Source organism: Petaurus breviceps, unplaced genomic scaffold (assembly GCF_028583685.1).
Source record: "Petaurus breviceps papuanus isolate PSGF00001 unplaced genomic scaffold, PetGlider_PUasm1.0 90849, whole genome shotgun sequence".
Lineage (NCBI taxonomy): Eukaryota > Metazoa > Chordata > Mammalia > Diprotodontia > Petauridae > Petaurus > Petaurus breviceps.
This window is the reverse complement of record NW_027187361.1, coordinates 13,531,723-13,538,007: the sequence shown is the minus strand read 5'-3', so window position 1 is coordinate 13,538,007 and position 6,285 is coordinate 13,531,723. Positions and strand designations below refer to the sequence as shown.

Sequence of the window (6,285 nt, the reverse complement as noted above, 5' to 3'; positions counted from 1 at the left end):
ATCTAAATTGGAGAACAGACAGGACCTGATGGATGGAGGGGGAAAACATGATAGGAAAGAGTATAATGGAGATGTTGGGGGGGCAGGGATAGTGGAAAGCATTTTAGGTACTGTCAGGAAAATTGGGTTGGGGGGGTCTCAGTTTTGTCTCTAACTCATTGGATGACCTTGGGTAATTCCTTCACCTCGATGAACTTGTTTTTTTTTTTCTCTGCAAAATTAGGGGGTTAAACTTGTGATTTCAAAGGTCCTTCCCAGTTCTAAGATTCTGTGACAAATGGACTGTCCCCAGGGCTCCAACCAGGATCCAACTACAAAGTGAGTCTCTTTCTCACTGTCTCTCTCCCTCTGGGAAGCCATGGCAGTATCATTCCACAAGGGAAGTGGTTCTAATAAGATTTTCAAAAGACTCAGTTTGCTCTTATTTTTTTTCCCATCTGGTTTTAAATCCTATGACTGATTAGAAAAGTGGTAATAGGGTGACTAATCATTGGACAATCCTCAAGGAGGGGAACAACTGGTTTCTAATTGTGGACCTGGGACTTGGGTCTGAGGATGTTTGGGAACCCCCAAGGTGAAGCCTTATCTCCTTTGCTTTCCTTATGTGGACTCCAGTTGGGGTGGAGTTTGGGGAAGAAGGCAAGGAATGAATGGGAGAGAGATCTTGGTCCAACTTCTTTACACATTGTACCAGGTGAGTAAAGCACCTGGAGCAGACACCCTGGTATTAGGAGATACCAGGTCCAAGGGGTGAGTGACCAACACATCATACATGCCCTTGTTGGGTGGTAAAACCTGGAAGAGTGCATCCAAGTCCCCTACAGAGCCAGAGGGACCAGTGGCCTTAGGTGCTAGCCCCCAATAGGAAGGGCCTGGTGAAGGCAGACACTGAGGGCAAGGTGGGGGTGCTAGGGGCATCACCACATTTGGGGTGTATATGGGGAGTATGATGTGGGCAACTGTCCCCAAAGGGGGACCCTGGTACCTCCTGATAGCTGCACCTGGCTTGAGGTACCCTGAATTACAGGGAGGGGCAGGAGAGGCCAGTAGCCTTGCTCATATGAGAGAGAAGGAGGGAGCTGAGATGCCCCATGGTTCCCAACAGCCCTGTTTAGGTTGAGGTACTCTGCAAGAGGGGCATGGGCTGGAGGGGCCAGAGTCTACCCTCTGATGGAGAGGAGGAAGAGGACAGGGGAGAAGTAGGTGCTCCATGGCTCCACAAACACCCCTCTTGTGATATGGAGAAGGGTACCAGGGCCCAGGACACTGGCTCTGAAGTAGAAGGGGAGGAAGAAGGGGAGGATGGCCTTGGGGGCTGGGTGATATCCCTTCTGGAATATCACCAAGCAAGGAATCAATATTGACAGAGTCGCTGGCTAGGTAGGGGCTAAGGGGGTGGGTAGGGCCAGCCATGGACAACATAGGGAGTCAGGTCCTTGGCAAAGGCTTTGCCCTGGCCACCCCTTTCCCCTTGGCAGGCCACAGCTGTTATTTTGAAACCAAAGGGCCTCAGCAGGAATCTGGCTCACGTCCACTGCCCTAAAATTCCCTTTGGCCTGTGGCTTTTCCGGGTCCTTGGGCACCGTGTAGAAGCATCAATTAGAGGAGAGGTTGTGCCGGATGGAAACCTTCCACCCTTCATAGTCATTCTTGAAGAAGGGGAACAGAGCTTGAGCCTGGTGAATGATTTGGGCCAGTTTGAGCCTACTGGCTGGGGCAGCCTGGATAACCAAGACTATCATGGCCAGGTAGGTGAAAGGCGGCTTGTCATGCCAAAGATATTTCTTCTTCCTTTTCTTCTTGGGGGGCTCTAGCTCCTGTTCTGGTTCTGGCCCAGCTTTGGGGAGCCAGGGCTTGAGCCCCATTGGGGCACTGCGGTAGGGAAGTTTATTTGATTTCTTAATCTCTATGGATAAGCAAGAAGGAAGGAATTACCCTCCAGGTAAAATATGAATTACCAAAACCTTTTTTCTTCAAAAAAGTTATTTTATTTTTTTTACTCCTCTCCCATTAGAAAAGAAAAAAAAAACTTTGTAACAAACCTGTACAGTTGAGGAAAACAAATTCCCACTTTATCTGCATCTTTGATCCTGTCCCTTTTCAAAAGTGGGGGCTTCCAACTTCCCTCCCCCCCCCCAGCCTGTCCTCCCTTCCATCATCCCCCCTCTCATCCCCTTCCCCCCTACTCTCCTGTAGGGTGAGATACCCTATTTAGTGTGTGTGTCGTTCCCTCCCTAAGCCAAATTCAATGAGAATAAGATTGACCCATTCCCTTTTGCCTTCCTGTTGTTCCCCTCCATTGTAACCATTTTCCCTTGCCTCTTCTATATGAGATAGTTTACCCCATTCTGTCTCTCCCCATCTCCTCTCGTTATATTCCTCTCTCACCTCTTAAGATCTCCTTTTAAGTATCATCCCTTCCTATTAAATTGGTCCTGTGGCCTCTATTTATACCCATACACATATATACACACATTCACATATGTATTCAAATGCCCATATATCCTCCTATATATATGTATATATGTATATATATATATATATATATATACACACACACACATAGACATACACGTATATTTCTATTCCCTTCAACTATTCTCATACTGAGAAAAGCTTCATCAGTTGCAATTATCATTTTTCCATGTAGGGATGTAAATATTTCAACTTTGGTAAGTTACTTTTGATTTCTTTTCCCTGTTTACCTTCTCTTGCTTCTCTTTCTTCTTGTATCTGAATGTCAAATTTTCTATTCAACTCTGTTTTTTTTTTTCATCAAGAATGCTTGAAAGTCCTCTATTCCACGGAATGACCATGTTTTCCCCTGAAACATGATACTCAGTTTTGCTGGGTAGGTGATTCTTGGTTTTAACCCCAGCTCCTTTGACCTCCAGAATATCATATTCCAAGCCCTTCGATCCCTCAGTGTAGAAGCTGCCAGATCCTGTGTTATCCTAATTTTTTTCCACCATATTCAAATTGTTTCTTCCTGGATGCTTGTAATATTTTCTCCTTGATCTGGGAATTCCATAACCTGGCTATAATATTCTTAAGAGTTTTCTTTTTTGGATCTTTTTCAGGAGGTGATGGGTGGATTCTTTCAACCTCTATTTTGCCCTCTGGTTCATCAGGGCAATTTTCCTTGACAATTTCTTGAAGGATGATTTCTAGGTTCTTTTTTGATCATGGCTTTAAGGTAATCCAATAATTTTTAAATTATCTCTCCTTGATCTATTTTCCAGGTCAGTGGTTTTCCCAATGAGATATTTCACATTGCCCTCTATTTTTTTCATTTGTTTGGATCTGTTTAATAGTATCTTGATTTCTCATAAAGTCACTAGCTTCCATTTGCTCCAATCTAATTCTGAAGGAATGATTCTCTTCAGTGAGCTTTTGAGATTCTTTTTCCATCTGGCAAATTCGGCTTTTTAAGGCATTCTTCTCCTCATTGTCTTTTTGAGCCTCTTCTACCATTTGAGTTAGTCTATTTTTTAAGGTGTTATTTTCTTCAGTCAGGTTGTTGACTCTAATTTCATAATTTTCTTTTATCATTCTCATTTCTCTTCCCAATTTTTCCTCCACTTCTCTTGTTTGCTCTTCAAAAATCCTTTTTAAGGTCCTCTATGGCCTGTAACCAGCTAATATTTTTCTTGGAAGTTTTTGGTGCAGGAGTTCTGACTTCACTGTCTTCCTCCTGTTCCATGCTTTGATTCTTTTTCCCCCCAAAATTGGAGTGTAAAGTTGGATTGCTCTATTTGCTTTGCTTCCTTTGCCTGCTCATGTTGCCACTCAATTACTTGACTTTTGGGCTTTTTTCCACAGTAGGACTCTGCTACCAGACAGAGGAACGTTGTCCCAATAACTGGGGTTTTCTCAGTTGCCAAAGGTATTAGTTGGGGGCCCTCTCTGAAGCCTCCACATGCTCTGGCAAGCTGGTTGCATACCCCAGGACCTTCACCCTAGACCACAATCCATATGCAAGCAGGTCAAAGCAAGAGCAATTATCCCTCAGCCTGGTCCCTTCGTCCCCCTACAATCTGCAGGCCAGGAGCCGAAGCTGCTATGTGGTAGCAGCTGTAGGGCCACTGTGTCTCAGTGGCTTCTTGCCCCAGGGGCAAAAGCCAACTGCATTCCCAAACTACTGGATCCCAAAGTCCACACTGCACTGACCTCTCACTTTGTCTTTAGCATCTATGGGTTGATAATTCTGGAAACCACCAGCTGCTGGTTATCTGAAGTCCCTCCACCCGGTTAGATCAGCCCTGAGGCTAAAACCTCGGGCTTGTGCGGGGCTGGGGTTGGCTCCCAGAGTGCTGTGCTGGCCACTTCCTGCCAGCCTGCAAGGTTGTGCCCTGTGGGAGGTTAGCTTCTCTGTGTCATTTTTGTGGGTTCTGTAGCTCCAAAATTTGTTCAGAGTCACCTTTTACATGAATTGGAGAAGGTGGAAGCAGGAGCGCCATGGAAGTCCTATTTCTACTCCACCATCTTGACTCCACCCCTCAAAAACTTTTTTCTTTATAGTACAGTTATGAAACTATGATTTCATCAATGTAGAGGCTTCCCTGTGTGAAAAACTCTACCAGTGTCAAGCAACTCATATGCAATGTATAGTCTTAAGGAATTGCTTATGGTTAATTAAAACTTAAGGGGTTTGCTCAAATTTACACATTTACATGTAAGCAGGACTTGAGATCCTGTATCATTTAAATCATATTGTCTCTCAACAAAACTTATTGGATATCCAATTTTAGAATGTGATTACCTTAGGCTGAGATAAGGCTTCTCTTTTACAATCTTTTTCACCACTAGCACCCAAGTTCCTAAATGGTATTGGGGAGGTTAGATAAAGAAGAATAGGTACCGTACCTCTGATTTCATTGGTATAGGAAATCTACAGCTAATGAACCATTAAAAAAAATCAATGTAGGTTAGCACCATCTCTGCTACATAAAAGAGTTAATAACTTAAAGATTTACCTCAAACCCTGAGAATATATGTTAATCACCTAGCACTATAGAACTGGTTTGTCAGAAGCAGAACTTGAATCTGGGTCTTCTAGTCTTCAAGACATTTCTCTAGTCATTACGCCATGCTGCCTCCAGCCAAGTCTATAGAGAGCTACACTTGGAGTCAGGAAGACCTCCAAATCATGTCTTAAACACCAATTAGCTGTGTCATCTTAGGCAACTTAGGTAATCTTTCTGAACCCTAGTTTTTAGCCCAACTTTCATTCATAAAATTAGGATAATAATAGCACCAACCTCCCTGAGCAAAAGAGATAACATGTGACGCTCTTTGTAAATTTTAATGTGCCTTATGAATAGCTCAATAAAATAAACCACAATAGCATGCAGAAAGGACAGGAAGAATCAGGACAGGAGAACTCAAACTTAAATATGTTACTGTTCTAAGTAGCCATTTGTTCTTCAGTTCTTTATGGTAGATTTATATTGCCCTTTTCCTAGTGATGATGAGAGCCTCATTTACATTTCCTCCATGGACAAGAAAAATTTGTTCAAAATCTATTAGATTTTAAAATGAAAAATAACCATATTTAGTATATAATACCTGGTAGTATAAATAAATACTATAAAATACCTGGTAGTACACTTGCCAAAACAAACAAACAGCATCAGATTTAAATAATCAGAGAGATATTAATGGTTCATGGGTAGGCAGAACCATAATAAGAATGATAATTTTGCCCAGACTATATATTAAATGCTATCCCAATTATATTACCAATTTTTTTTACTGAATTAGGAAAAAATAACAACTGAATTAATTTAGAAAAGCAAAAAAATCAAGAATATCAATGGAAATAATGAAAAAAAAGTATAAACAGGAAGGAGAATTAACAGTACCAGGTCTTAAACTGTATTATAAGACTAATTATCAAAGCTATTGGGTATCGGCTAAGAAATCAAAAGGTAGAAAGGTAGATCAATGGAATGGAGTAGATATTCAATTTGTAGCAGCAAACAGACATAATAATCTTGTATTTGACAAGTGTAAAGAGAAGATTTTTGGGTAAGAATTCATTAGTTGGTAAAAAATTTTTGGGAAAACTGGAAAGCAGTATGGCAGAAGCTAGACATGGACTGATATCTCAGACCATTTACCAAGATAAGATCAAGATGGATACATGACCTGGATATAAAGAGAGATTTTACAAGAAACTTAAAAGAACATGTAACATATCACTTATCAGACTTATGGATAGATGAACAATATATGAATAAACAAGAGATAGCAAAGTTAGGTGTAAAATGGATAATTTTGATT

At 41.7% G+C, this 6,285-nt stretch overlaps 1 pseudogene; it reads right to left on the bottom strand.

The window, feature by feature from the left end:
- Positions 1-678: 678 nt before the first annotated feature.
- On the bottom strand, positions 679-5,091 carry LOC138149802 (forkhead box protein H1 pseudogene; annotated as a pseudogene).
- Between the last annotated feature and the right edge of the window lie 1,194 nt (positions 5,092-6,285).